Source organism: Pagrus pagrus, assembly GCF_965226575.1.
Source record: "Pagrus pagrus genome assembly, chromosome: 15".
Lineage (NCBI taxonomy): Eukaryota > Metazoa > Chordata > Actinopteri > Spariformes > Sparidae > Pagrus > Pagrus pagrus.
In genome coordinates, this window is record NC_140199.1 from 16,935,755 (window position 1) to 16,944,200 (window position 8,446).

Below are 8,446 nucleotides of genomic sequence, written 5' to 3' on the forward strand. Positions count from 1 at the left end.
ACTTCTTACTTCTCCTAGGCATTGTAGATTCAAACCAATTTTTTTTTTTTTCAGAAAACCTTTTTTTAGCCTGCAGAACTGGGCTAAACGTACGCTCAGGTAAAACTGACGTTTATTTTGTTTGTTTAGCTGTTTATTCAATGCTTTAAGGCACTATCAGGAGATATGTACTAATGCTCAAATGTGATATTCAAGTGAGAATAGCTGTAGGCTAGTACTATGCCTTCCAGTGACAACAATCCAAATCTTATTCCTTAACAAACTTAATGTATAAGACTAAAGAAATGTATTCAGATTTATATTTAAATGTCAGAATCAAACAGCTTCTTCAAACAACAACAAAAAGACAACAGCAATAAAGGTTTTTTATTACAACAGGTTCAAACAACAATAAAACACTTATTGATTTAAGTAATGTGAGCAGGACTACAAGATGAAGTAGAATCAGATGCAAGTCACAGACAACTAATGCACTGTAAAATATGGTTTTACCTTTACACTTTCCCACTAATTGTAAACTCAAACTTTTGAAAAATGAAAAATCTCAGTCCAATGTTAAATTATCCAATATCTTCTGACAATTTATCAATGTTCAAATCAATTATTTCAAAACTTTACTTAATAATATTAATAATTAAGTTAATTAGAATTAATGTTAGCAATTCAAAAATCAAATGCTTGTCAAATCAAGTCAAGTCAATAAGTTAGTGGTAACAGCAGAGTCAACAGTGCTTGTAATGTTTTCTCAAGGTAATGTGCTGGTCAAACTCGATCACAAAGGGCAGCTCAATTGCTCTCAACAAAGTCCAAAAACTGTGATGATCTCAAAGTGCTGATTTGATCTCAAAGTGCTGATATGATCTCAAAGTGCTGATATGATCTCAAAGTGCTGATTTGATCTCAAAGTGCTGATATGATCTCAAAGTGCTGATATGATCTCAAAGTCTTTTCATATTGTCTGAGCTGATATCGTCTTATCACTATCAGGTTCAGTCGCCCGATAGGTCAGAAAGGGAGAGAGAGCGCGAGAGTGTAGGAACTCTCAGATTTGACAGATAGAAAATCTCAAGCCAAAATCTGAAATCTCAAGCCAAAATCTGAAATCTGATAGGTACAGAAAGGGAGAGAGAGCGCGAGAGTCTGAGAGAGCTCTCAGGTTTTCAGTCAAAGATAGAGGCTTGATAACAACAATCAGGGACTGAAGTCTGATTGGTACAGAAACGGAGAGAGAGCGTGAGAGTCTGAGAGAGCTCTTAGGTTTTCAGTCAAAGATAGAGGCTTGATAACAACAATCAGGGACTGAAGTCTGATTGGTACAGAAAGGGAGAGAGAGCGCGAGAGTCTGAGAGAGCTCTCAAGTTTTCAGTCAAAGATAGAGGCTTGATAACAACAATCAGGGACTGAATTCTGATTGGTACAGAAAGGGAGAGAGAGCGCGAGAGTCTGAGAGAGCTCTCAGGTTTTCAGTCAAAGATAGAGGCTTGATAACAACAATCAGGGACTGAAGTCTGATTGGTACAGAAAGGGAGAGAGAGCGCGAGAGTCTGAGAGAGCTCTCAAGTTTTCAGTCAAAGATAGAGGCTTGATAACAACAATCAGGGACTGAAGTCTGATTGGACAGAAAGGGAGAGAGAGCGAGAGAGTCTCAGAGAGCTCTCAGGTTTTCAGCCAACAGATAGAAAATCAGCAAGGCACCTGTAAGACAAAATGGGAAAGATCAATTAAACTGCTGTTGGAATATAAGGAAAAAAAACTCAAGTAGCTTCTACCCTGAGCTAAACATGAACATGATGTAAAAACATTAGGGATGCACATAATAAATTATGCTGATAAATTATCGGCCAGCAGGGATTCCAATAAATTCATTTGAAATGTGAAAACCAGTAGTCATGAACTGCATCAGTTCATTAGGACTTGTCTTGAGGTTTCTTTTCCACTACCATTTCCCAACAGTGTGTTGAAGCAGCTGCTGTAGCCAATAGGTTTAGAAAGTGTGTGCTTACGGTCAAATCACTACAGAGTGCCAACCCTGATATAGTGTATGTCAAAATCTGAGCCATGAATGACATTACTGCAGTAGCAGCCCAGCCATACAGTGCTGAGCTGTGTGTGCGTTAGAGAGACACACAACAGTTTGTCTGAGTCAGGTGAGTGTCTGTGTGCTCGTTTGTGAGTGAGTGTGACAGAGAGACAGTGCCTGGACGCAAGCTACAATTGTGTTTATAAAAATGCAGTGCAAAGACGATACAAGCATTTCATAAAAACGCTGATCAAGTCTCTCTCTCTCTCTCTCTCTCTCTCTCTCTATCCATGCTATGTCAATGAATAACAATTTATAACTAAATACATTTAAAAGAATGTTTGCATTTTTCTGTACTATTTGTTTCTTTTCAAAATTACATAAACTCCCTCAACACAGAATGTTATGGATCAAACTATCACGGAATTCATACAATTACACAATTATTAAGCTATGGTTCTGTGTCTTGTGCTGCAAAACTCTAATCAGATCAGCACGTAGCACCAGTGAAAAAAAAAAACTTAACTTACAGGCCTACTAGTTTTTAAATTAATTTATAGATTTGAATTTACATGTTGTGTAGTTTTGTCACAGTCTGTTTAAATAAAAGTTCTTGTGACATAAAATGTGGTTTTGGTCACAACTGATAATTCAGCCCACTGTGTAGAAAATGCGGAGATATATCTAGCCTGTGTTGACAATCAGCCTGAAAATACCATGACAGGAATTTTGGTCCATAATGCTGAGCCCTAGTATACAGCTAGAGACAGCCAGAAGAAGTATGGAGACAGAAAGATATGATGTTTACTTTCTTCTCAAAAAAATCTGGGGGTCACATCTCATATGTATCAAGATCAAATTGTTTTTCAGAGTGTTTAATTTATTACTGATTATATAAAGTGTGTACGTGATTCCCATCGACAAAGTTTATTTGAATGGGGACTCATCCTGAATTGTAAACCCATGAAATATCAGTTTAAAACAATCATAATGTCTCATAATGTGTGCTCTTACGCTTCAGAGTTTGCAGGAGTCACAGGCTGGCAGGAATCCAACGAAGTTCAGTTGAGTGAGGGAGAGAGAGAAATTGAGATTTTCAATTTACTAAAGAAAACCAACCTCACAACTCATTTCAACAGTGTTTCCTCTACATTCATTTAGGAGTGGCGGGCCGCCATTCCTAAATCCTAGCCGCCGCTCCTCTACATTTCGTTTTGTTTGTTTATTTAATTGTCACAAATACACCACCGCCGCATCATGTCTCCACCTTCACAGCAGAGTCCTGCACTGTGTCGGGTGTCCCGAGTGCTGAGGTAAACTAGATAACTATCTTGCTCAGATTGTCTCACTCTACAGCCAATGGTATCATTAACAGCGTGTGCGCCTGACCAATGACAGTGTAGAGACCCACACGGGGCGGGATCTCAACACAGAGCGGCGCTAAAGTTTAGCTGTTTAGCTAGCAGGGACTCGTCTGACACGGAGAGTCTCCTGTTGTGTGCTACATGTGTGAAATAACTACTATAGTCTGGACTTTGTCTGCAGTGTATCTGTGTAAACGGCTTCACCCAGCGTCTCTCCCTCCCCTCTGGCACCGTGAGTTACCATGGTTACAGGACCGCCCTGAAACTGTATAATGATGATCAATAAGAAGTTTTTGGTTAGTTTGATTGTACAGAGTCATGAATGTTGCCTGATTGTAGCTCAATGCTGAAATCTTGTTTTATAACATATAGAACAAAGCCTCAGAGCTTCTTTGATTACTAACAGTATGTTAGTGATGACAGAAAGAGCTCTTCTATAAAAAACCCAGAAAAATTCATTGTTCTGGGCTTGGATGCAAACTTTTCCACTGATTCTACAGCCCCATCAAGAAATTATTATTTATTGTTTTTTTTAAATTATTTTTATTTTTACATTCAGCCTTTAAAAAGCCATTTTCAACTGGCCATTCAATTTAAACTGGGATTATGCTGGGCATAAAAGTAAAATCTGTAGTCAAGTGTCATTTGTTTACGCCGCCACAGCTCCCCGGAGAGCCTGCCCCCGCTGCTGAAAAAAATCCTAGAGGAAACACTGTTTCAATTAAGGACATTAATACTGCTCCATCTCAGCTCTCTGTACAGTGAGCTGGGTACACACTACACAGTGTGTGTTGCCTGTGCTTCACCAAAATCAGTCTGTGCCATGAATGACATCACCACAAAATCAGCCCTTCGATACAGTGCTGAACTGTGTGTGTATGTGAGAGACAGAACTGTTTGTTTTATGAGTAAGTAATTATTCCTATATGCAGCAATTGCTAAAGTTATTCAATTACTTTTGAGAGAAGCAACTGTTACTATTAATTAAAACTAACTTGCCCAATTTTTTTAATTTTGAGACATAAATTATAACAATAAAGAAATCACAAAATATATAAATCATATGTGAATCCAAACAAGATTAAACAGTTTGAAATACTAAACTGTGTTACTGTCAATTTATGTAGGCTGTTGCAGCTGCCATACTTACCAGGCAAAAACGCAGGGCTCGGTCAATGTCCTCTTTATCTATGAGAGGAAACATATATTAGTTTAACTACAAATCACTACTAAATACTTCTCCATCTCAGCTCTGTGTATACTTGAATTTATCATTTTGTTGATATTAACGTCACGCTGCTTCTCCATTCTGTTAGTTTGGGTTGGAGTTACGTGCATGTGCGCACACGCACACAATTTTGTGGCAAAACTGGATGTGCTTGGTGTCATATGATCTATCATGTTTTTTGCAACTTGGGCAGGACATTGAGCAAGACTACAGTGTGGTTGCGCCGTCAGAGGGAGTGTGGGAGACAGACAGAGATGTTTAGTTTGTTCTCAGAAAACCAGCTGGTCTCGTCATATTTCAATTGAGGTAGAAGTTGAGAGTTTCAGTTAACTTCAGACAACCAGCAGGGGTCGACAATATAAAAGGCCCGGTGGCCCGGACGTACTTTTAAAACAGTCACGGCCAACAGAACGCTTTTATATTTATGATGAATACAGGCAGGAGATGTGGGTTGTGAGGTTTTTTTATGCTTGTTTATATGAGGAATTCTCCACTCTACAAGGGCCATGTGGCAGAAAGGGCTAGTGGCTTTGACCCTCATGAAAAAGCGCTTCACATCAGGTCTGCCTGAAGAGGAAGAAGTCAGAGAGTACTCAGTACTGCAGTATTAAAATAAATGTTATTAAATCAAATTGTTCTTTTTCGTTATTATGGGGATCGATGCCTGGGCCAGTGGTTACAATGGTGGGGCCAGTGATCTTCAAAAGCCACTGGCCCTTTCCCTTATTGTCTACCCCTGACCAGTGTCACAGCTCATTTGAATTGATAAGTGTTGATAGGCCATTACTCATGTAAGCAATCAGTAGTATATGCAGAGAGGAAGCTACATATCAGAGTATGTGTGGTGACTATTCAATAAAAAACAAAACTTGTCACCTGATGGTGGTTAGGGATGGTTCTTAACTCGATTCCAGAGTGAATAAAAAGGAAAGGTTGCAAAGTTGATCTCTTTGGGTGAGGTTCCCGTTTATTTCAACAAAAACATAAGGTAAGTTGACAAAACAAAAGGTTTTCTAATACTTCTCTGGCTGTCGTGTAAAAACTGTGTGTTTCCCACCACCACTCCCCTCAAACTAATCAGCTCTCCTTATCTTAAGCAGCTGGGGCCGCTGCTGGGGTAAAAGAAAGCAACTGAAACAATACTGCACCCTTGTGGAAAAGTAAATACCTACACAACATAAAAAATGGCTCCTACAGTATGATATAATTGTAGTAATAGTAATACTGTAATACAGTCTATTATTATTCTACATTTTTGTCACTCAAATTAAGGTTGCTTGCGACAAAAAGCTGTAGCCTTTGGTTTATAACTTGCAAAACGGACAACAAATTAGCCAGCCACATAGAAATACATTTAAAACTAAATGAAAAGTTATCTGTAAACTGAAAAAAAATACATGATTAAAATAAATGGGACAATGCTCTGAACTGAAAACTGCTGTTAGTACGTTGGCTGTTGGTTGCCTTAGCCAAATACACTGGGCCTCTGCTATTAACTGCAGCTAACCGACGTCGGTACTCCTTCACACGCTCGTCAGTTAGCTTGGCTAGCGTTAGCAGTTATGCTTGCAACGTTCAACAGCTCATTTGAATTGATAATGGATTAATTGATGTGACACAATAGCCTTCAGTGTTGAGAGGCCATTACTCATGTAACCTATCAGATAATGGTTGTGGGTGGGAGAGTGAGCAAGGCTTCAGAGTAGTGTCTGCAGAGAGGCAGCTACATATCATAGTGTAAACTGTAAATACAGTACATTATTATCCTACTTTTTTGTTTTCAGAAAACCAGCAGGTCTCATTTTATTTCAATTGAGATCACATTGATTGATTATTATTTTCTGGGTACTGAATGTTCAATGTATGTATGTAATTCCTGTCAACAAAGATTATATGGATGGGAAGTCATTCTGAACTACAAAACGACTCACATATCAGTTTTGCGACAGTCCTAACAAACAATGTGTGCGTGTGTTTGTACTCACACTGTAGAGTCAGCACAGGACATCAGCAGGAACACGAGAAGGGTCAGTGGTTTGGGGGGGAGAGAGAAAGAAGATGAGAGTTTCAGTTAACTTCAGAAAACCAGTGTCACAGCTCATTTGAATTTATTGTCATTACTCATGTAACCAATCAAATAGTGGTTGGGCATCAGAGTAATGTCTGCAGAGAGGCAGCTACATATCATAGTATGATATAGTAGTAATACTGTAATACATTATATTATTGTCCTACTTTTTTGTCACTCAAATTAAGGTTGCTTGTGACAAAAAGCTGTAGCCTTTGGTTTCTAACTTGCAGAACGGACAACAAATAAGCCAGCCACAGATTTAAACAGATTTAAAACTAAATGAAAAGTTATCTGTAAACTGAAAAAAATATATGATTAAAATGAATGGGACAATGCTCTGAACTAAAAACTGATGTTAGTACATGGGCTGTTGGTTGTCTTAGCCAAATACACTGGGCCTCTGCCAGTTAACTGATGTTGGCTCTCCTTTCATAACTCCTTCACGCGCTCATCACTTAACTTGGTTAGCATTAGCGGTTATGCTAGCAACGCTACCATCAAGTTATCTGTAAACTGAAATAATTATATGATTAAAATAAATGGGACAATGCTCTGAACTGAAAACTGCTGTTAGTACGTTGGCTGTTCGTTGTCTTAGCCAAATAAACTGGGCCTCTGCTATGAACTGCAGCTAACTGACGTCGGCTCTCCGTTCTGAACTCCTTCACGCGCTTGTCCGTTAACTTGGTTAGCGTTAGCGGTTATGCTAGCAACGTTACCATCGGGTAGCCAACAATAAAGGCTTTGCCGAACAAGAAAAACTCTGCGCCCATTAATTCATGTTCACTCCCGTATGAATTAAACACCACTTCTGAAACAATAAACCTGTATTTGTATGGTGGTTGTCTTAGCCAAATACACTGGGCCTCTGGGTCGGCTCTCCGTTCATAACTGCGTCACGCGCTTGTCCGTTAACTTGGTTAGCGTTAGCGGTTATGCTAGCAACGTTACCATCGGGTAGCCAACAATATAGGCTTTGCCGAACAAGAAAAACTCTGTGCCCATAAATTCATTTTTACTCCCGTTTGAATTAAACACCAGTCTTAATGCACTTCTGAAACAATAAACCTGTATTTGGACCGTTCATGACTGCCGGCCGTGTGAAGCAGACTTACCTGTCAGACAGCATACAGCGACTGACGGAAGATCCGGCTGCTGCGTCAACATTTGATTGAGGCGTTCAGGTGACACTCGGAAATTCTGTCATTAAACACAATAACCTCTGAAAGCGATCCCCAAATTCTGCAATATCTCATAGAGCCCGTGGTAAAAGAAGTCAGGACTCATATGACATTGTGAGCTTTGTGGGGATCTCTAATATAAGTAACCCTAACCAACGTTAGGACGGAAATAGATAACGTAGATAACAGCGCTTACAATGTCCGACATTAAATGCGTCGCGCCCCGCTAGATATGAAAATACAGGGCTACGCCGACGTCATTAGAACAAACGGATATGTTTCTTACGCAAAGAAAACAGTTCTTCATGTATAACCTTTGCCGAATGAACAACTGTGCCAAAATAGTGAAGAATACGTTGTACACTGCGTTTCACAACGTTTATACAGTTCCTCATAACGCAACAAGTTTCAAAGTTGTTGTTTTTTTAAGGAAGTCCGGCGACGCAATAACAGCCTTATACAGCGATGCCGCGAAGAAACTGACACTTTTCACAATGAAAGACAAATCGTAATGTATTGTAGTTAATGCAGAATTTGAAAGATGAGTTAAAGTGAGTCATAGGTGTTCCAAAAAGTTGATTA

General features: G+C 39.2%; 1 long non-coding RNA gene across 1 annotated transcript; it reads right to left on the reverse strand.

Moving 5' to 3' along the window:
* Positions 1–347: 347 nt before the first annotated feature.
* Positions 348–7,799, reverse strand: LOC311271128. Its single transcript, XR_014624358.1, has 4 exons — positions 6,598–7,799; positions 4,535–4,572; positions 3,035–3,060; positions 348–1,695 (listed from the first exon to the last, which is right to left on the reverse strand). It is a non-coding gene; the product is annotated as an uncharacterized lncRNA (long non-coding RNA).
* Positions 7,800–8,446: the final 647 nt, after the last annotated feature.